A 24,638-nucleotide genomic window follows, 5' to 3' on the forward strand; every position below is an offset into this window, starting at 1 on the left:
ATTCTGATCTTTCTTGTATTCAAAAGAACAACAAAATGGGGGATCTGCTTCCATGATTTCCTTTGGTAATAAGAGTGGTCTTGTTCAAGGTTGCTCAAAACATTTGGTACCCTGAGACAGCGAGGGGTTCGGATTTAGCACTGTGAGCAAGTTTGGAATTAGGCCAACATGTTCTGATGATATGCCCCCATATTTTGAAGTTGTTGTCTAGATACACAGTCCTACTTTAATCTGAGGAACCATATAACATTGCAGAATTCTCTTCTTCAGTGTTTCACTGCATCTTCCGACTTCTTCTTACATCCTGGAGTTTAAAAAAAACCCTGTGATGACTAGTCATCTTACTTAATTTGTTGGTGTGCATAATTACTGGCATGTTTATTGCCCTGCAAGAACTTACCTTAATTTAAAGCAGTCTACAATCCCGACTATAAGTTGTACCAGTCCTGTTGCATGTTTTTCCCTCTTCCACTTTTTTCCTGTTTACTGCCAGAAGTAGGAATTTGGGTGCAGATGTTTAGAGGAATACTCTGTTTTTACTTAATGCGTAGGTAGAGGACTAATGGCTGAATCCACTCCAGTTCACCTTTCTATGACACTATGCAAAATCTGGTACAGTATTTTTTGAGAAGGCAAGGAGTCAGAAAGCGTGAGGAGATTTAAACCTGTTTTTAACATTCCACTTTTCCTTAATGATTGAGTAACCAGGGATATTAGAATAAGGTGTGGAGTAAAGATTTAATGACACTGAGATTAAAGGATGTAAATGGTAAATCCTAGTTGTTAGTCCCTCTTTCACCACCACATCCACAGTAGACAATTCACATTACATGTTCCGCTATCCCTTATTTTGCCTGCCTATTGGGAGGTTGTCTAATCAATTTATTCTTGTTTAGCACAAGTTTATAAATTTCTTTTACAAAAAAGGAGCGTCATCTGAGGTATAACTTAACTGAATCAGTAGTGTTCTACATTACCTCTATACTATGCACAGTTTGGTCATATTCTGTCAAGAGTATCAAAGAGTGGATTTTAGAATACAGTGCTATGGAGAAATCAATTTGAAAACAATGAAATATCATAAAGATATATCTTTAAGAATGCCATGGGATAATGTTATGATGGAGCCATTGGCTAAGCGGGGGTAAAGAAGTTTTAGTGGAAATAAGAAGATAAGCAGCATAGAAATTACCATAAGGAACTCAAGAGTGAATTACGTGCCATGATTTCAGCCTTGTATAACTAAGGATACAAAATAGCCAACGTTGCACAGTATTTAAGAGACTGGATGGCATAATTGGCAAAACTTAAATGACGGAATTCTGACGTATGTATTCAATTTAAGAGGGATGTACATATTCAATTTGAGAGGGAAAGGGCAGAAATGTGTCATACTTAAGTCAATGCAGCACATTGTTACCTTTTCCCCTATGCTGGTGCCCTTTTGGCTGCCTAGCGCCAATGTCAGCACCCTTGCACTTTGTGCCTGCATTGTAAGGAGTATCGCTTTTGTGCAAAAAGGGGCACCTTCCTGCACAAAAACAATCCCCGAGGCCTCTTTCTATGTGTGCTGCAGAAAGACGACAAAAAAAGGCAAAATAAAGATATTTCTCCTCGTTACGCCTCACCTGAGTAGTTATTTTGAGCATTCCCAGGTCAACCACATATGCTAATTTTTGGGAATGCATCAAAATCCATTATTATTATGTGGGAACACCTGTGCAACACCTATGAAAATGCCTCCCAGTTGCAAAGTGATTCAATGCAGCGATATGCGCTGGGTTGAATTGCTCTGAATTTATGAAGCCACTCAGGGCCACGCAAGGTGGCCTAACATGGCTTCACAAATCTTATTTTTAATTTGTGTTGCTCTTGCACCATGTTGAGTGGCGCAGGAGCTATGCAAATGGCTTGTAAATATACCCTTGTGTTCTATGATTTCATGTTTTACTACAAAATGGGCTCATAGGTCACTTTATTAGTTATTGGGAAGTGTTGATCATCAAAATTAATTTAAGACACTACCCACTAACACATTAGCTCCTGATTTTGTTTTATGAGCCGAACAAGAGTCCAGATCATTTGGATGCTTCTATTAACCGATACTGATCTTTTACCTAAAATATAGAAGATAATCAAAAGTAAACATACTGAGAGGTCCACAAATCAAAAACATTGAAGAACTCCCTTAGGCATTGGGACTTTGCCTCACGCATGCTTCTCTCATGTCAACATTTATTGAACGAACATCATAATTTATTTTTCCTATAGACCCAGCAAAGGCATGTACTTAATTTATCAAGTTACTGCTTATTGTGGCAAAATCAGTGAAAGTTGGCTTCATACAAAAAATACTATCAACCTCCGATCAAGAATGGCCCCACAACTGATAATAGATATTTTCCGTAAAACCTGCATATGAGGTATCTCCTACTGAGCATAGCCAGCCAAACCATGTCATGTTTGCAATACAGAAAAGCCATAAATTACTGTCTTTTGTCATAAACAAAACTCAAGTTCCTTCAAAGCCACAGCACTGAATATTTTGTATATGCTGTTGCAAACCAATAATCACTCTCTGAGAATCACTGTTGGACCTGGCCCAATCTGCAGGTCCAGTCCAAACATTTTGCCCTCCACCCTCTTTGCTTCTGAAACAGTTTGAGGACTCTGCACACTTTACCACTTCTAACAAGTGCTAAAGTGCTTGTGCCCTCTCCTTAAAACTTGGTAGAATTGGCGTATATTCAATTGTCTTACTTAATTTATTTGTAAGTCCCTAATAAAATGGGAATACATGTATCTAGGGCATCCAATAAAGGCTACTAATGGGCTTGCAGCATGGACTGCACTTTAAACATATCTTATATCTGTCAATAAAGCCTATGTGTGCACTTTTTAAACTGTTATGTTGACCTGGCAAAATAACCTTTTTGCCGTGTCCAAACCTTCTTTTTAATACATATAAGTCAACCCGAGGGTAGTCCCTGAATAGCCCACAAGGCAGGATGCAGTGTATTTTAAAAATCACTGATCTTTTTAGTTTTACGTGTAATGGTTGTAAACAACTCCAACATTTGTTTTTCACTGCTGTAATGCCTATTTATCCCATAGGCTAACTTTGGAGTTACTTTATTACGTATATTAAGTTACAATTTCCAAATGGGAGGAGTTAGGCCGTTCACGTTTGGTGTGTTTTGAATTGTAATGAAAAATACACTCTCATGGTAAAGTTGGATTTTAAATTACAATTTTGCAAATGCCACTTTTAGAAAGTTGCTATGCAAACAAATGATGGACAGAATGCTGAATAAATCATACATTCACCCCTGGTCAAGAGATCTGGGTTAAATCCATTGTTATTTTGTCACCATGCCACCCCAGTTTATACCTAGCCATATGCAAATCCGTATTGACCCTGTCCAGACCGAACTGCCAAGCCAGGTCCTCCCTGGACCGGAAACAAGCATCCTGCGACTGGTTTCTGGGTATTACCCTTCATCAGCCAGGCTAGCTTGAATCCAGTGGCACAATGAGCAAGGGACCCACGTCTGAGCATTCCCATTCCACTTAGGGTGAAAAGTGCTACGCAAACAATTGCTTGTTTCCAGTCCCGTGCTCTCCATGCCACTGGAGTCAAGCTATCCTGACTGATGAGGGCTGACAGCCCGAAACCGGTCCTAGGATGCTTGTTTCCAGTCCAGGGATGACCTGGCCTGGCAGTTCGGGCTGGACTGTTCCCATTGGGTGCAGGGTCAAGACTGATTTGCATATGGCTGGCTCCAAACTGGAATGGCCTGCTGAGCAAAAAAACGGTGGATTTAGGCCCAGATCTCTGTACTGTGGTGAATGCATGACATTGTTCTGCATTCTGTCCATCAATTGTTCTTTTTGCATTTTACTTTTAGAAAGTTGGCAGTTCCCTGCCTTAGCCATTTCTCTGTTTGCAGCCTTTATCTGGGCCACAGAGCTGGATGTAGTTGACAGCTGCGTTTTATGTTTTCCTCCTAGTCAGTCACACACAATACAGAGCTTAGTTATGCCTGGATGAGCCATCATTGGCAGGATGGGAGGGAGGAGCTGACCCCTTACACTTGTATAGGCTCTGTTCTGACCCACATAAAGGACTACATACCCCCTGTAGTTAGTCTGGAGCCAGGGCCGGGAAGGCAGGGTACTTGTGTATTTCAAAGCCATGCCTCTAAAAGCTTCTCCCACTACAAAGTCACAACTGGGTACACATACGAATACTCTGGGAAGAAAAAGGACTGCTTAGTTGTTAAAGGACTGACACTCTCTTTTTCTAATGTGGCGTGGGATCCTTTTTGAGTGAAGTTTTTCATTTTGGTACTGTTTGAAGTGTTGCACAAATACTTTACAGATTTCCTCTAATTTAAGCCTGGTTGCTCTTCGCCAAGCTACCAGAGGGTTGAGCACAGGTTAATTTAAAGTTGGGGTGTGCCTCACCCTGACAAGGTTTGTGGCTACTGCTTGACCAGGGCTCACACCCCAGTCAACCAGTAACCCAATTGCGCACAATCACTCATGATACTGATGTACTGCATTAATAAACACTGCTACCAACCCCCTTCCCTCATCCATGCAACTCAGAATCAGCACTTCTGATCCTGGGCTGCCAAGCATTTTTAGACATAAACAAGAGGAAGGTAATTGCTGCAGGAGTGATACAATACACTGCAAGGAAGGCCAATGTGCTCCCCTTGCCCTTTTCCTCCTCAACCACATTGGAGTGAGTTAGTGCCCTGTCATAAACCTGTGGGGCTCCTGATTTGCCAAACCTGCCCCATTTAAATTGGAGGAGCCACTAAATGTGTACCACTGTAACCTCTCTTGACTCTGGAAGTGTACAATCATTTGTGTTCACCTGTTCACAACTATTCCTGCATTAGGAAGTCTTCCCTATTACTGTAATTCTCCTAAAGCAGATTTGGCAATCCTGCCAACTTTCTGCTAAGCATGTAATGTGGCCTGGGCCAGAGAAAATTAGCAATGGCCCATATGCACAGGGAGAAATCTCTGTGTGCAACAGGGTCATTATTAGACTGTATTTCAGAAACACCACTGGCTTTTGTTTTTTTCTAAAGACAACTATACAACAGTCTGCTCAGCATTTAGTTTTAACAAAAGTGGTTCTGCCAGACTGGCAGAAGTACTTTCATCAGCAGGCTAGCATAGATCTGATGATCATTCCTTCACCAGGATAGCAGAGGTGCAGAACTCCATTTCCCAACAGCCTACTGGATTGCCCTCCGGCATCTATGACGCTCATAACTCAAAATATGAATTACAAATCCTTAAACAATCTGGAATATATTTTTTAAACTTTTATTTCTGGATGTTGAGGTTAAATGCTAGCCATTGTAAAATAAAAACATATTTGAATCAGTTGACTTGGTGCTGTACTACAGACGATTTTAGTTCAGAAAACCAAAGATAAAAATTTGCATTAATTGACGCACCTCTTGATGTTAAGAGCACATATATCAGAGACTAAATTGAATATAAGTGCTCTTCCCTTCCTTTGTAACAAGGTTAAGAATTCACTTGTGGGAGTTGGAGCCGAAATCAACCTCCAGTGATCATCAGGAAACAGTTCTATGCACAAATTATACTTCACTTTTTTAGTTTTCTCAAACTAGCACCTTACATATGAACAGTACCTCACACGTGTGCATAGAAAGAAGTAGGGAATGGCCTGATTACTTACCCAAATCTTCATTCTTCTGCATTCCAGGTTTCTTCATCATAGTTCATGGTTCCCCGCTCATGTCTTGCTCTAGCAGCCCTCACCCAGGGAGCTTTGCTTTTGCTAAATCTGGGAGAGGGGTATTTTGATTATTTTCGTGTCAGACTGCAATACAGTAGATTATTATTTGGCGATCTGTTCCTCACCTCAACAAATAGTTTCCTTATGAGGGTGAACCCCAAATTCACTATATTAGCATGAGCTCACTCTCAGGTAGGTATGGAACAGAGCAACCATTCATAACAAAGGGAACTGTATAAAATGTGTATGCAGTAACAAAACAGTAATACTTTACATTACAGTTACTTTATTTTGGCTTATAGCCATAAAGCACATATCATAAAACATAGCTAAAACCCTCAAAAGAATAACAGGATAAAACTAAAAATAAGCAACTCTCATTCATACTAGGGCAATAAATAATGAAAGAAAATATCAATAGATTAAAAGCAAACAATCCCACTGAGAAGACATAATCTTACATTAGCAGCAATGGCAGAGATAAAAAAAAAAAAGATCGCAGGACATGGTCTATAGATGGAATGATAGCCCACTTTAGTCTACACTCCACATATATATAAAAGAAACTGGAAGAGTGCAAAGATTATTGGTCAGGGCTGTATTGGTTCTTAAAATTCTTAAGGCAGAATTGTGGTTCCTAACCCCCAGATTACGGCAGAGGGGAACAATACAGGCCCTCTTATGAAATGAATACTGGATGCAAAAAAATCTAAACATGCTCTTCAGTTTCCTTGGTGCCAACACAAGAGGGACAACTCATCTCCTGATCTATAAGGGAACACTGCTATCTCGCTGTAAAAGGGCGAAGAGGCAGGGTCCCAAACCAGAAATTAATGCACAATGTTCTAGCAGCCGGAGGCTCGATGTCATCCATAACCTCTTCCAAAAATAGGAATCTTTGAATTGCAAGAAAGCTGCAGTTTGGGGGCCCACATTCCCTAACCTGTGAAACCCTTCATCTATATGTCTTCAATAGATAGATGTTAACATGGACTTTGTCATCCTACTAACAGTTTCAGGATGTTCCCAAAGCATCTCACAACCGATCTCAACTAGGCTGTGTTTGATATATTCTAAAAAATCTTACCTAGCCCACGGCATTTTAAAATGTCTTCAGGACCCAGCCTATAATGTGCCAATTTGGCAGTGGACCAAATCCTACTCCAGTACATCAGCAGTCTGGGTCTGACCCTATGTGCAAGAGGTCTAATACCCAGATCTTACCTTAAAGGTAAAAGGGGGGTACTTGCTGGCAAATTGGTGAGGACACGTAAAAACCAGTTCTCTACCATTACCATGACATTTACATGTTCATGTCTCCAGAGTTCACCACAATATAGTGACCCTCCCAATGCCTGCAAGTTATAGATCTGTAGAACAGTAACAGGAGTAACAGGACAAAAGCTAAAGCCCTGGACAGTCCTCAGCCCATAAACAGTAATACATTCAAAATACCAAACAATTAAACTCCCAAACTGAATGAGAAAAATGTAACAAACTAAATGACACCAAAACACTAAACATCAAATAAGGGAAAGCAGATATATGATATAAAAAAAATGCTAGACCTATCATCTTTGGTGTGGTTTCCCCATGACTTTTTTGCTGTCAGATCTCCTGTTTTGCTGACTTCATTTTTGCTGGCTTTAGGATGCTGGGCAATTTGGCCTAAATGTGCGACCAGTTTTTGCGTGCACAAACGGGTTTGCGACCCGTGTGTGCATGCAAGAACCTACATGACCATGTACAAACACTATTTTGCGAGTCACAAAAATTGTGACTCGTAAAATAGTCTTTTGCGACTCGCTATTAGGAAGGGGCGTTCCCTTCCTAATAGCAATTCTCTAGCTATGTATGAATGTTTTGTGAATGGAACTGCGGTTGCAAAAGACTCGCAATTTACCGCCCTCTTCAAGAGGGTGGTAATGGAGTTGCAAATGGGAAGGGGTCCCCAGGGGACCCCTTCCCCTTTGTGACTGGCTCTAAAAATATTTTTTAAGGGCAGGCACTGGTCCCAGGAACCACTACCTGCCCTTAAAAAATGAAACAAAAACGTTCCTTTAAGGAAAACGGGCTGCATTTGTAAAAAAAATGCTTTATTGACAAGCAGTCCCTGACATGGAGGTCTGCTGAGCCCAGAAGGCCACCATCCCTGTGAAGGCCAGCCATTCCCAAGTGGCTCATTAATATTCATGAGCCTCGCAATTTGCGACCTCATTGGGAATCACAATCAGTGTCTCTGACACTGTTTTACATTCCAAATTGCGACTCACAATTTGTGAATCGCAATTGAGGGCAAATTGCGAGTCGCAATTTGGAATGATCAGACATCTTGCCCCAAACCCCTGCTGACCAGTGCTAAAAAGTGCAGGTGCTCTATCCCTAACACTTGGTAACATTGGCTTATACACAATTGGCATATTTGATTTACTTATAAGTCCCTTATAAAGTGCACTACATGTGCCCAGGTCCTGTAAATGAAATGCTACTAATTGGTCTGCATCACTGATTGTGCCACCCACTCCAGTAGCCCTTTAAACATATCTCAGGCCTTCCATTGTGTGCACGGTTTTAAACTGTCTTGTAGACCTGGCAAGATAAACCACTTGCCAGGGCCAAACCTTTGTTTTTACTGAATATATATTGCCCCTATGGTTAGCCCCAGACATCACCAAGGGAATAGTGTACTGTATTTAAAAAGTTGGACATGTACGTTTATGTTTTGCATGTCAAGGTAGTGAAAAACTCTTAAATCTGTGTTTCACTCCTTCAAGGCCTATCTTGCCTCAGGGTTAACATTGGAATTACCTTATTCCATGTTATAAGTCTAATTTCTAACAGGGTAAGATACAGATTTCAAGTTTTGGTATTTCTGGAATCAGAATGTAAAATCACAACTTATGGTAAAATAGAATTCTAAATTTAAGTCTGAAAATGCCATTTGTAGAAAGTTGGCACTTTCTTACATTAACCATTCTGTGGCTCTCCCTGTCTCTGAATACAAGTCTGTGGTGGGTGACACCTAGACAGTCACAAACAAAGGGATCCGATATGTGTCATTCACATCCTATTGGCCCACTACCAGGCTAATGGGCCTTCTTGAGCTAGATGGGAGGGAGGAGCTGACACTTGCACCTTAATTTTGGACTGTGCCTATCCCTCCACAAAGAGCTGCATACTCCCTGTTCTGAGTCTGGAGTTAGGGCAGTAAGGCCTGTCTTCGAGGTCTCCTCCCCCTTCAAGGGCACAACTGGATAAAATGTACTAGAGCCCTGACAACACAAACTCAGTACACTCTGGACCTGAGGACACTCTGCCGGGAAGAAAGACTGCTGTGCGACTGAAAAGACTGACACTACGTGCCTGCCCTGCTGCCTACTGCTCCTTTTCTAGTGGTGAGAAGGACTGGACCTGAATCTCTATCTCCCCAGAACCAAGTGACTCCATGGACTTGCTGGCTTGCATCCTGTTTTGAAGTCTCAGGGATATCAAATACTTCCTTCATTGTGTTTCGGCTGCTGGACTCTGCTAACTGTGAGTCCTGCCTTGCCAAGAGGTGCCCATCCAGTTCTGTGCTTTCAAAAGGGGTTCTGCAGCTGTTTTCTGCAGAACTCCATGTATTACATGCTTTGTGCTGGTAGGAACCAACTAATTTGACTTTGTCGCCGACCCAGCACCACCTCAAAAACTCCACAGCATTGACAGCGCTGCTTAACAATGACACAGCACCTTCCTTGTAAGGAGCTCAAGGATGACGTGGGACCCAACTGCAAAGCTCGGTGATTCAGTGTCTTCATCATAAGGGGGTTTGACAATGACACGAGACCCGACTGCGCGGCTCAACAACAATGCAGTTTTTTCATTGCAAGAGGTTCGACGATGACACAGGACCCAACTGTATGACATTGGAACTGATGCAGCTGCTCTTCGACATTGTCGCATCCTCTGGAAAGGTGCTGTTTTCAGCGGGGCCTGCATGGCTTCTGTATCCAACCAGTGCATCATTGTGATTGGCTTGACTTCTCAGATTTGATCCTGTGCAGTGTCACCAGATGTCCCCGGTTGGCAGTTTATGCTTTTAAGCACTATATTTAAATTAAATCTTTAACAAATCATAACTCTGGTTCTACTTAATGGATTTTTGTCATGTTAGTCATGTTGTATTCATTATATTAGGCTCTGTTTTTTCAAAGCTGGTGTGGATTATTTTTGATTGGTGGTTTGATTGTTTTACTGTATTAGCACAAATACTTTACACATTACCTCTTAAATTAAGCCTGACTGCTCAGTGGCAAGTTTCCAAAGGGAAAGCACAGGTTAATTTAGGGTGTGTCAATGAGATAACCCGTTTCTAACAAAAGTTTTCAGTGAAAATAACACCAAAAAGCTCCAATACCCAAAGATAGTCCATGAAAGCTGGAGGACTGGGACCTAAGTATGATTTCATGCTAACCCAGTGGAACGCAGATCGGATACATCAAGCAAGTTCATCCCTACCGAACATTTTACCTTCTGTTATTTTTTTTTTTTTTATGAATTCCAAATCCTCCTGTGGGGCAATGCCTAAAGCTATATCTGAGGATGTTGCATTGAAGTCGGACAACATGGCCTCGAGGTCCCCCTGACGGTTCCCGAGATCCTGGATGTTTCAATGAGTGCACAATTTTCAGGGTTTTGGAGCTACTCCTCTGAGTCACTTGTTAGGCTCCCAGGACATCCGGGACAGTACTTAGAGGCCAAGGCTCACTCCAGCAGAGGCCACTAGCAGACGTCCACTTCAGGTCCACCAGGAACTGGTAAACTTCAGGAATAAGTCATCTTGCAGCTTGTTGTGTCCCTACACACACTGAGGAGGCCAGCCAACTCTCCTTGGAGTCAACTTCTTAGTCCTGGCTAAAAGAGGAAGCGTGTCATTTTGCAGGTCCCAAACATTTTCTGATGAGAGGGCCTCGGGATGCCACATGTATATTTGGCACCAGGTATTGGGTGGGGGTGACTCCTCCATACCACGGCAGTAAGGGCTCAGCAGCTCCTGCTTACCCTATGGCAAGCAATCCCACAGTGCCCCTCACTCGAAAAATCCAAGAAGGGGTAACCCTTCCTCCCTTTTCCAGAACTTGTGTGCCCACCTAGAGAGGTGGTCAGGAAAATGAGCAGTCACCTCCACTGAGTCCACTCTAACCATATTCTTGGTGTAACTTCTCTTCCACAGGGTTAAGAGCTAGCCTAGTTAATGCAGGCCTTAGGGTCAATGACTTTGCCTTCTTCAGGTATCTAATTACACAATCTATAAATGGACCAGCCTCATTTTCGTCCCTTTCAAGTTATTCAGGTACCTGGGTTCACACAAACGGCCCTTTCTAAGCTGATAGAGGTCACATGTGTCACGATGCTGGCGAAGTTCCTCAGGGCTTGCACAACGATACAGAAGTCCACCTCCAGCCACCACCAAGTCCACGTACCTTGATGGCACAGACTTTTGGAGTGGCCAGGAGAGGGAAAGGGCCTGGGGAAAAGAACAGCGGGGAAGGAGATCTGAAAGATACAAAAGAAAATTATTTCTTCTTGTACTGTCTACACTTCCCACACTCAGGCTTAAATTGATGCTACTCTTCTGAATTACCTGTGAATGAGGATCTTAGTGGACCCGCTCAGATGAGAGTGTAGACAAATATGAGCAGAGAATAAGAAATGTAGCCTTTAGAAATAAAACAAGAAGACCAGCTCACTATGTTATCTTCTAGACACCATTAGTTTATGTAGTTCTTACAAAGAAAATCTGCCAATGAAGGACATACTACAGAGTTAGTCTTTGGCTTTCATGGGGGTTCGACTTTCGAATCCTGGAGCAGAAGTTAAAATCACCCTTTTGTGCTTTACAAGGTGACTTTCTTAATTAAATGGGCAGGAGTATGAATTTAGGTATGCCGTGGGTTATCAAGTCTCTTCCTTGCAATATTAACAAGCAGTCAATTTCTCACAAGTATATTTTCCCAATACCTGACTAGGCTGCTGTTGTACTCACCTTGGTCTATAAGAATACATCTGCTTTCACCTCAGTACAGTCTGATTTCACCCAGTAATATTTGAGCCCAGCCTTGCTGGATTAGCACTTAGCCTAAAAAAAATATGCAAAGAATGTTGTTACCATTGAGATTTGCCCAATTTTTTTCAGGCCGTTCATGAAGTCCTCACATTCAAAAAGGCCCCCTTGCACAGAAAAGGATCACAGGAAAAATCCAAAGAAAAACCACCTCAACCAAAGTCTCCAGAATAACAAGCACAAAGCACAGGGTGGGGCACCTTATATATAAAAGCTTCAACAGAGATGGCCGCCACTCAAGGCTGCTGGGACTAGAAGTCTCAAAGAAACAAACAAGGCCTCTGGAACATGGCAGAAGGAAGCAACATTATAGGATGTGCAGGATGTTCTGGCATATGAACAACATTAGTCTGTCTTAGCACAATAGGTCAACCAAAAGCACTTTAACCAGAGCTTACCACCCGTGCCAAATTAATGAATTTTGTCACAGCGCTTGCACCATGTTTGGTCAATAGAACAATTGCATACTGCCCGTGTGACCCTAGAGACGCAGCTGGTGATCATGAAACATGCCCCATAGCCAGGCTATCCTGCCAAGAAGTCTAAACCATTGTTCCACGCTGGGAGCAGTTTTCACACCTCAGAAAGATCAAACACTTGCTGGGCAGCTGCAAGCAGGCTACTGCAAGTTAACCTCCAGGAGATTCAGGAAGGGGAAAGGTAAATTTGTAAATGTTACTTTTCCTAAAAAGCCATTAAATATCTATCTTCACCAATGAATGTCAAAAGTTGCAGTTTAAAGTTAAATATGTGAATGAGGGGTAAACCAATTTAACGATGTTTAAAGGAGGAGCACAGGAACTTTGTTCCTGTTAAGCAGGAGTAAAATGCACAAATCATAAAAATACCAGCAACAATAGGGCCCATAAAAAGGTAAAACATCTCGGGGAATCCACCAAAGGTGGATTTGGTAATGCAACAATTGTTCTCTTTATAGTGAACAACTGGGTTGCCTGCCTCATAGCAAGGACTTACCTCATGAGGTAAGGACAGCAATATTTTTATTAATTTTTGTTGGGTTTTTCAATAAAGCAATTATTTACACTCCAAATCTGTTAAAGAAAAGTATCACTCCACAGTGAACATTTAGTAATTTTTCTATACCAATGCAGCACAAGCATTCTTCAAATGGTGAATATGCTAATATATGTGTTGTTGCTATCTCTCCTTGACACTTATACTACATATCAGAAGGAGAAACTCGAATATTCTTAATCTTTGAGCCTCCCATATATTTTGAACACCAAGTTTATAATGATAGAGAATTACCACTTGGAAAGGAGAAACAAAGAGGACTGCACAAGCATATAGCACAAATAATAGGTGAGTAAATGTTTGGGAGGGACTTTTTTGGGGAGGCAGTGAATCCAAATACATACTAAGCCTTACAACATACTGAGCTTCTCAATGCCCACCAGGAAGAAAAATGAGGTAAGGACAGTGATATGAAAGACATAAGAGGTAGTAATATCTGTTTACACATGTGTCCCAGTGACAATCCTTTCATTATATCCAAAGCAACTGTGCCATAGTCTTACTGGGGTTTTAATATCATAAGACTAGTTTTAAGCTATTGATACAACGTAGGCCTACAGCTAAAGTGAAGGATCCATGCATAGTAAATATGACAAGCTGCATTATGGAGCCCAATAGAGAAAAAGATCATTAAACAGGCAGAGATGGTGAGGGAGGAAAGACGTAATTTGAACAGTACTGGACCGCACATTCAGTTTGCATACACTTACATTACAACTTTTTACAAGTTGAGATGCAGTAAGGTCAAGTGACTTGTCCTGATTTACATGTAGTTTAGTCAAAGGCAGCTACTTAGCCTCAAGACAAAATTTCCGGTAACTCTTCAGATAATCTCTTTATTTATCAGAGCTTTGAATCGGTTAAATGAGGCATACATACCTGTCTACATTTTCAGATGTTGCCAGTGAGAAGAGAGCAAAGAAATGAGACTCTGACAAGGTATGGATGCCAAACTCAACTTGTGGTCCATGTTTGAATAACGCATCCAAGGTCTCATTTAGAGTTTGGCAGATTTGGGGGATATCCCATACAGTACAGGTTCCATAAGCTGCAATGCACCAGTATCACATTGGCAAAACACTAAGGGCCAGATATATGAAACCGTTTTCTCATTCGCAAACAGGCTGATTCTCAGAATTGGCCCGTTTGCGAATGGGAAAAAGGCTTTTGGGATGTTTCATCCCAAAAGGCCCTTGCAAAATAGGGTATTGCAAAATTTGTGATTCCCTATTTTGCGAATGCATTTAAAGAATCGCAAATTGCGATTCCTTAAATGCAATTTTGGAAGCTCCCAATTTGTGCGATTTTGCCCTAAGATTTTGCCCTAAAAAACTTACCATCAGCTTCAAGTTGGTGGTAATTTGTGATTTCCCTGAAAAATTCACTTTTTTGCACTTTTCGAAGTGCCATGTGGCGCACATACATGCCCTTAGGGCATGTATGTGCGCCATATGTGCACACATTCATTTTTCAGGGGTGCAACAGTGTGTCCTTTTGACACCCTTGCACACTTCAAATTGCATTCGCAATTTGCGAGTATCTATTGGGTACTCCAAATTGCGAAAGTCTTTCCATTCATTCCTATGGGCCTCTAGGCCCATAGGAATGAATTGGAAGGTATTCCTTAATTGAGAATCGCAATTTGTGGTTCGCAATTAAGGAATATGTAGGAATGCCAATTATTATTGCGAAACCTACATGCATTGCATGCGAGTCCTTAATAGCAAATCGCTAAAATTCGCTATTAAGGACTCGCAAACTGCAATGAGGAAACATCTGCCCCTAGGGGCATAATTCATGAAGGCATTTACATGAAGTAAAGTTACATCTGCAGAATCTCTGCACTCAGGCGGAATCTCAACACCAAGGGCCAGATGTATGATCCTTTCAATTTGAGAGCTGCAAATTGTGTCGTTTTGAGACTTGCAATATGCGAATTGCAAATTGAAAATCACAACATTGTCTCAGACACTGTTTGCGATTCCTAATGGGGTTGAAAATTGCCTGCTTCATCAATATTCATGAGGCTGGTGCAATTTGTGACCCCATTGGCAATGGCTACCACTCCCAGGGTACTGGACTGAAGGGGTCAGCAGACCACCATGTCTCTGACTGCTTTTAAAATAATGCAGCTTTTATTTTTTTAAATGCAGCCCGTTTTTCTGAAAGGAAAACGGGATGCTTTTAAAAAAGAAATATGAAACGTTACTGTTTAATTTTTTTAGAGTAGGCAGTGGTTCGTGGGACCACTGCCTGCTCTTAAAAAATATTTTCAATGCTAGTCACAAAGGGGAAGGGGTCCCCTGGTGACCCCTTCCTATTTGTGAGTGGCTTACCACCCAAAATCTTACATTGAAGTGCGAGTTGCTATTAAGAAGGGACTCCTTTGGCACTCCCCTTCCTAATAGCAAGTGGCAAACCCTATTTTGAGAGTCAGTATTAGGGTGCCAACTCGCAAAACAGAGTTTGTAAATAGGGCAGACCTATTTTATGGTCACAAACGGGATGATTTCCAGCTTGCGACGGCAAAAAACGGGCGCACATCTGGTTCCAAGGGCATTATTAAAAGTACACCGGTCTATAGGACCACTGTACTTATGGTGTCAGTCCAACCACCGCCACACTGGCAGTCCACCCATCGGATTATGAGTGTGGCGGTTAAACCCCCCACGATCATCAGCTCTGCCGGGATCAAGGACCATACTGTGCCGGCGATCAGGAAACGGGCAGGAAAATGCTGGTGGTGCTGCTGCGGCACAGTTGAGCATATTCCGACTTTCATATCCACCACCCTTTTCATGGAGATGAGCCCGCCATGAAAAGGGTTGCAACATGAAATTAAGGGGGCCATAACAGGGACCCTGCCACTTCTGGGCCTGGGGGTGCATGCAAGTGGGCACATATTATGCCCCCCTGGAATTGCACCCACATTCCTGTATGGTATGGCATGCACGACATGTAGAGTGACCAACCGTCCATTGTCCGTGACGATCCCTCTTATGGGTGCCTTTTGTCTGTAATTTGGGGGGCTGACAGCTACCTACACTGCTCACCTTTGGGAAGCCTCCCTGCTGTGCTGCCTCGCACTCCTCTGTGCTCAAGAGCAGCCCCTCCCCAGCCTCTCACAGACTGTGATGAATCCATTGTTCTTCTGTCTGCCGTTTGATTGTGGCATACAGAAGTGACAATGGGCCACTCTGGGCAGTTAAGGCATGTGGTGGGCCTGAATGCAAGGAAAACACATGTAACACATTACATGGAAGTAACATTGTCCAGCTACTTTTAAAAAACAAGCATATGCAATTGGTCATGCATTTGTACAAGTTAGAGCTTTTGGCATTGAAAATAACAATGTTTACCTAATATAACCTTATTTTAACTTGCACTTATGTTGGTTGTCTATTTTCTTATATATAATTGCGCGATCTCCTCTGATATATCTGTAAAATATACTTTTGTCCCAAAGTTTTGTCTGGAATTTTGACCTTCTGTCCTGAATTCTCGTCCTGAATTTTGACCTTTTGTCCTGAATTTTTACTCGCACCGTCCTGAATTTGCAACCATGCCAGTTGGTCACCCTAATGACATGGTGCATGCCACACCATGCGAGGAACTTCCTGCAGGCACTGTCAGGGCAGTGGTCTGCTATTAAGGCACTTCTATGAGCCGAACAGATCACTGCTGTGAGACTGCCAACGCACTGTCTGTCTGCCTGCCATGGATTACACTTTTTAATCCGGCAGGCAACACACTTTGGGGCAGATTTATGTGGGACTTGCGCCCCTTTTATGCCGCGGTTGCGTCACTTTTGTGACGCAGCGGCGGCGTAAACCCTGCGCCACGTTGCGCCCAATTTACATCGTGACGCATCTATGGAGATGCGTCACAGTGTAAAGCCCTGCGCCACGTGAAACCTGCGTCAGGTTTCATGTGGGTGTTGCGACACAGGGGGGGCGTTCTGTCTCAGGAACGCCCCTGAAAAGTGACTCAGTGAAATCTATAAGATTTCACTGAGTCACTTTCCCAACGCTGATGCGTCAAAACCCTGCGCCTTCTTGAAGCAGGCGTAAGGCTTGACGCACCATGTTAGGGATAGGGTAGGTTGGAACAGTGCTGGAGTTGCGTCGCGCTTGCGACACAACTTCAGCACTGCGCCATCCTTACGCCGGCAGATACGTCACGCATCTGCTTGTCCTTGCGCCACGATGCACCGCATTGTAAATGCGGCGCATCTGTGGTGGCGCAAGGGCAAACTTGCGTGATGTATCTTCCCTGGCGCATCCATGCTGATTTGCAGGGATGCGCCAGGGAACATAAATCTGCCCCTTTGCTCTTGGCGGTCCTCCTGTCAGCACCGCGGTACTTCTCCGAGTACGGATACTCTGCAGTTGTAACTTTACTACACCTAAACACCTTTGTGAATCAGGCCGTAAATGAGGTCCTTTGTTGGCTGAGTTATTGAAAACAAAGGCCTGAGTAGCAAACGTTCTTGACTTGTTTTAAGTAAGAATGAAATAAGATCCTGCAAAGGAAATGTTTGAGAACCTCTGCAGAGTGGAAACATTAGCATTGCTTCCTGAAGTGTCCGAGTCTGTTTGTAAGTGCTCGAAGAGCTCATAGAAGAAACAAAACGATGACAGCTTTGTAAAATCACCACTGGGGATATCCTGTTCCAGCCCATTAATCACACATTTTCCAAACCCTTTGATGACCTATGTAAGTGCACGCAGCCGAGTGTTTAGCGCGGTGTCACGGACAAGGGTAATGGAGATAAAGCACTTACATTATCCATGCACTTAAAGCGGTTGCCATGCAGGTTTTGAATCAAGTACCTTGCAAATGTTGCACCTATTCCAGCACTGTCGATAATGGGCAAAGTTTGTGCGCCTTAGCTTTAGGTGCTATCGGAGTACGGGAAGACTGGACTGTATGGCTGTTTATTCAACACAAACGACGCCACTCATACATACACTCACATTCTTATCAAAGAAAGTAACACTGCAAGTAAAACATACATCTAGCCTCTCCAGGGAATGGAAAACATCACATTAAAAGAGAGCTGCCTTCGGCTTTGTGTAAAGTCCTTTGTGATATGTGGTGGCTTTGCTGCTGAAAAGAAGAGGCCAAGGATAGGGAGGGTCAGGGTGCTCTGAGTGTAAATGATGTTCAGGTTTTTCCGAGCCACACAGTGGATACGGGTACTGCTTTCATGAGGCGGGATCAGGTTGCCTGGATGACAAGTAGGGTCCGATTTAGTGTTTGTAAGGTGGAAGTATTTTTAGGCAATTGGACTTCAGTAGTTTCCTGAATATTGCAGTGACAGTCCTAGACGTTTCGCTAGAATGTGTTCAAGGGGGATCAATGAACCGATTAGTGTGAGTTTAATGACAGTGAGTGCTATGTGGAGCGCAGCAGTAAATTCTGGTGAACACGGAAGTTGCAATGAAGGCTGGAATGTGGCGAAGTGCGTATGCTAAACCTGGGAAAGCGGGTGAGGTTTTAAAGTGGTAAACATTATGGGTAAAACGATAACGGTGTCAAATGTATTCTTTTTAACAATTGCTGAACACACTGTTATGTTTGTGGTGTGGACAGCAAGTAAATACTTTATGAACTTCAGATTTAATGAACTAACTGCCTGCACGTGTCAAAGCTAGGTTTCCGCGGCATCATATAGAGACATGTGATTGCACAGCCTCAGCTGATTCTGCAGTCGGAAAACCTTTGCCAGCCGCCCGTTAACCACAGTACCGCCAGCAACAACGTGTCGCCTTGTTGTTATTTTTTACACTTCTTAGGGGTCTATTGCGATGGCGGGCGTACCACAATGGCAAAAGGGACCGCCCACCATAGGTGCGGCAGTCCCGCCATTCAAATTAGGATGCGCCCGCCATACTGGCGGGCGCATCCCGCATTTTTCACATTGCGGTGGGCGGTGCTGTAAGCAGCACCTGCCGCAAAGTAAAAAATGAATGTAGTGCATTTGCATGCCCAACGTGACAGGCACCGCGCAGTGCCTGCCACCTTGTGCATGCAAATTCATGGGGGTACCAAGTTACCCCCTATGTGCACCCCCCACCCTTCCAACATCCTGGGGGCTCGCTATGGGCCCTCAACAACAAAAACCACATGCCTTTCCGTGGCGGCAGAAAGGCTGCTCTCCGCCTGCATCGTGATATGGATGGCGGTGTCTTGCAAACACCGTCACCATATTCAGGCCCTTTTCCGTCCGGTCGACGAGTCCGCCACGGACCCCCCAGCCATTCTAATGTGGTCGGGGGTCATTCTTGGAAGGATGGCGGGCGGATCGCTACCGCCGGCCCGGCGGGGCAATCCGCCCGCCATCCTAATGGGCCCCTTTGTCTCCATTCTGATGGTGAATTGGATGTGCGCTTCCCGAGCTCCATTAAAGATGGTGATTTTGTCTACAAGGTAAGTGACGGTGCTGGTAATGAGAAAGTGAAAGTGTTCAGTACTCCTCCATTACACAGGATGCATGCTGACATCACTTCCTGTGTGATACGGCCCATTGTTGGACTCTGTGATAATATTTTGCACACTATTGACTTTTGCTGTATTTTTTAGTGTTGTAACAAGTACATTGTGATATTTTTCTATGATGAATATATAAAAAAAGTATCGCTTTTGTGTTAGAATATTTCATGAAATAGCATTCCTGCCAATACAATTTGTCTATGTGATTTGATCTGTGTTGTGTATGTGACTTAGCCATTCTGATATGTCAAGATTACAGTTATACATAGCTGTCTACATGCCACTGGACCACACATTGCAGTCATCTACATTGATTCATATGTGATAGGACATGCATGCATCAGTGGTAGTCATTATGTTTGGCATAGTTTGTATGTGTGAAAACATAAGTGACTGTCAAATTACACAATGCTTTGATGTCTGCAACTGTTTGACAGGCTTGCAACACACATGTAAATGAACTTCAGGCATCCAGTACTTGGAAAACATATTTCAGATGCTGCAAACAATATGAAGACTTGACCACAGATTCGTACTTGGTTATTCTTCAACCTAGATTTGCAGAGGTGCACAATGTAATAAAAGGATTATCAAATGGCAAACTCACACTGTCACTGTTGTAGAAGATGGCTAGGTATGCACCCATGTGTATTTGGAACAGATCCAAAAGTCTGTAGAACTCTTTGATTCACTTGCAGAGCAGAATATTTACACAATACCTTCTTATGGGCTATAGAGGATACATTTATGTGCAGTAAGCCAAACCCAGCACTCAATTCTCTTGAGTCTTTTGAGAGAAATACTATTGTTCAAACCTCAGATGACCTGAAACCTGCAATATGTACCATGTCAAAATAAAACCAAGGAGTCATTTGGGACACTGAGTGAGAAGATAAGCTATGTGGCATGTGACATACATGTCATACCTGGTGTAACCTGGGCATCAATGTCTCATTTGCTATTTTTGCTATTGTGCTGGAGTACCCCAGAAGTTCCACTGAGAGGCTCAAAATATACTTATTTGGTGGCCCAGCAATAGACAGGGTGGGGTGCGTGGCCAGGTGCCCAATGAGCATGGCGGCGTTTCAGTGAGGCTCTCCGGACCAGTGTGGCGGAATCGCGTTTCGAGACTATCTCACGTGAAGTTGGCCGGAGGAGTGCCATTCTAAGGAGTTGTACATCAAGATGTGACCTCACCCGCAGCTTTCCGAAACACCGAAGCGGTTTATTTTTAAGGTAAACTCTCGCATATGACGCTGCGATAATGCGGCCGGCATTTTGGATTTTCAGATCGAGCCGCAAACATTTTTTCTCCCTTCTTAGCGGCAAAAATTAATTACTTTTATGTGAGCTTCAGCTTCTCTTATAAATAATTACTCTAACACTTCCTCCTTTCACAGACTTATAGTGGTCTAGCGACCTAGATTCACCTTACAATTTCACAAGTTCTGAGGCGATGTCGTTGCGGCCGCCATTTTTTAGTGCGCGTATAAGTTTGAAGTGATGAGCATTTGAGTTCTCCTATAAAGTATACCTGATTTTTATATACGTTTTACTGTACAACAACTCAACAAGGAGCTCTTCTTTCATCCTCTACTCCCTTGTTTTTCTGTATCAGTACCTTTGAAGTATACTAAGATGAAGTAAAAGGCACAAAAAAGATTATAGATGCTATAATTGCAAAAGTGGTTACAGCGGTCCGCAATGTGAGAAGGCTTCAATTAACCCACAGATCATATTCTGACATAATACTCACCTCGGCTGCATACTCTTGCTCAAGTTGCTTTTCCTCTTAGATTGAATTTGCTCCTCCATTTGTCGCCTCCATTCCCAGAAATTCTCGAGTCCGTTCTCAAGATTCTCTACTCCACCTACCTTCAAGTTGATGGGAAAAACGAAGGGATCCCTTTCTGTTACATCCAAACCAAAATGCTCTTTTATCGAAAAGTCAACACTCTTCTCAGAACTTTCGAAACTGGAAGATTCAGGATTACTTACGCCAGAGAGCATTAACGCAATAAAGGATCCCACTCAAGTACCACCAGGAAAGTCCAACGTGAAACGCCTGAAAAAGATCCCCCTTCACCACCTAAACCAGTCTCTCCAGTTTCAATGGAGTTGTTACTACAGGAAATTAGAGCCCTCAGACCCTTTGCTGAGGAAACTAATTCCAAATTACAAATTCTATCAGACAACTGGTCGCAACTTGATACAAGACTTACAGCAGTAGAGCATAATGTTTCCTCCTTTAATGACACCACTAAGAGTGTTACCCTCCTCCACTCTCAAGTGTCAACACTTCAAAAGCAGGTTGAGGACCTTGAAAATCATAATAGGAGAAACAACATACGTATCTATGGGTTGGTGGAAGAGGCCGAAGGTATGGACTCTCCTGCATTCTTTAAATCCTTCCTCCCCAAGGTTATTCATTTGCCAGAGGACACAGAGCTGAACATACAACGCGCCCATAGGTTGGGTCGCGTTTCCAACGGCACTTGTTATGTTATGTTATGTTAGTTAGTTTATAAAGCGCTCAACTCACCCTGGGGCATCTCGGCGCTGCCTAGAAGAATAGGGTCCTGCAAGGGGAGCATTGAAGAAACTGGAGAGAGGATTTAAAATAAAAAGGCTTTCAACTGTTTTCTAAAAATGCCGTAGCTAGGGATTGATCGCAGAGCCTGGGGGAGCTGGTTCCAATAACTTGGAGCAAGGTATGAAAAGGCTCTACCGCCAGTCCGGGTGAGACGAAATCGAGGAACCTGAAGGAGATCCAGCGAACTGGATCTGAGTCTCCTAGAGGGACAGTATTTAAGAAGTTTTCTTTGTAGGTAAAGAGGACCTCTGTTGCTCAAGGCATTATATGTTAGGCAACAGATTTTGAAAAAGGATCTTTTTTTCACAGATAGCCAGTGTAGTTCTCTGAGCAGCGGAATCGAAGGGGAACCTGCCAGGCGGTTAAGAATCATTCTCGCGGCTGTATTCAGAACCACTTGCAGTTTGGCACTTCACCTTCACAGCGACCAGGAGGAGTCATCCTTTATTTTCTAGATTATACAGATCTGTTAAAAGTATTGGCAACCGCTAAAGCTATTGAACGGATTTCTTGGTCTGGTTCCACACTGTTCTTTGCACAAGATTATTCTAAGGCCACGGCAGCCAGACGTGAGGCCTTCCTAAGCATGAGACCGGATCTTCGCTCCATGGGAGCCAGATACGGTCTTTTCCACCTTTGTCTTTTCAAGGTTACTTATAAGAATAGAACAACAACATAATGAAGATCCAGTACGTTTGCAAAGCTTTATCAACTCACACAAGACGGATCATATGGATTCTTCAGGATCTTCCTCTTCATATAATACATGACTTTCCTGAACTTTACATATGAGCTGCCATCATTCTTTCATTGCAGGTTGCATGATGTTCTTCTCACTTATGTGCTGGTAGTTTACCATTAATAGGTTCAAAATTTATTGTTGTTTTTGTGAATCTTAGTTTGTGTTATTTACTTTCCTTACTCTCATGCTCATCGTTCGATTTATAAATTAACGTTAAGTATGTTATTCTTCGCTTCCACAGCTATGTCTACGTTTTGGTGTGATCCTCCCCCGGTTCAGTCCAGCCATCCCTAGACGTATCGTCTGCTCCATGTGACTCCACCCATCCCACATATATGTTCCTTTTTTGTAAGTATGTTATTTGTTTTGTCTTTTGTTCTTTGTTCTTTCTTGCTTATCCTTACTCTCTCTTCTTTTGTCTCCAATATTTACATATTTTCCTATTTACTCCTGTCCATAATTACACTTGTCTTTACATATTTGAACTTTCCTATCTCTTCGCTCTTTCACTACTTATCTAGCATATTAATCTTCCTTTGTTATTATTATGTCTCGTTTATATTCTTGGCTCCGATTAGTTGACTCTTCTCTCTTTCTTTGTCTTATGATTAAATTGCTCACTTATCTATTTCTTCTCTCTCTTCACTTCCTCTACTGTTGTTTTAATGAATTGGACTTTTGCTTCATATTCCTATTTCTTTCTTCTTTTGATACTTTATGCCATTAAAATTAATTTCATGGAACATTAGGGGATTAAAATCTCCATTCAAAAGACAGAGAGTCTTAACTCATCTAGCTAAATTAGATGCTGATATAGTATTTCTTCAAGAAACACATCTCACAGATGTCGAATTTTCAAAATAAAAAAAAGGTTGGATGGGGAAGTTTTCTTTTCTCAAGGAAATGGTAAATGTAATGGGGTCATGATACTCTGCCGTAAATCACTTCCAGTTAAATTTATATCACAAGACTCAGATGCCGATGGTTGATGGCTTAATGTTAAATTGCCACTAAGGGGTGCTCCAGTTTCTTTCCTTAATGTCTATGCTCCTACTGGTGGTGACGCCTCTTTTTGGCCCACATTGGCTAAGCAAATTACCCATTGTATTGAAGATAATGTTATAATAGCTGGTGACTGTAATCAGATTTTTGACCCGTTTATAGACAGAAATTCCAAAGTTTCTTTTGTCCCTAATAAACCCCACAAATCTTTTGTTCATACTATCACTCAGCTTAAACTTCTTGATGCTTGTTGTTTATGTACTCAGACCACCAGAGAATACACCTTTTACTTCCCAGCCCACCAAACTCAGTCACAAATAGATTATATTTTTGTTTCTCACAATATTTCGCAATCCCTCACGAATGCAGAAATTGGCCCTATTCTATTATCGGATCACGCCCCTATCTCAATTGCCCTTGATATACTACCGCAGGTTAATGCTCCTAGAAGATGGCGTTTTAATAATGCTCTTCTTTTAAAACAGGTTTTTACCTTGTCCTTCATCACCTTTTTCAATGAGTATTTTGTGATAAACCAAAATGAATCCCTGTCATTTTTTATTATCTGGGATGCTTTTAAAGCCTCAGCAAGATATTTCATTATTGGCTTTATTGCCAAGAAATGAAAAAATGCACATAAACATGCTAACGATCTCCTTCATGATATAAAGAAACTGGAGCACTCATAGTACATTTCTCACTCGAAAGATTGCTTAACAGCACCTATAAACGCCAAAATGCAATTTAATAAGAAGTCAACAGATAATGCCTCATTATACTTGTAAAAATCCAGTGCAAAATTCTATGGAGGCAAAAATAAGGCAGGGAAAATACTGGCTAATTATTTAAAAATTCGGCATAACAAATTAAATATTGAATC

This window comes from Triturus cristatus, chromosome 10, assembly GCF_964204655.1.
Source record: "Triturus cristatus chromosome 10, aTriCri1.1, whole genome shotgun sequence".
Classification (NCBI taxonomy): domain Eukaryota; kingdom Metazoa; phylum Chordata; class Amphibia; order Caudata; family Salamandridae; genus Triturus; species Triturus cristatus.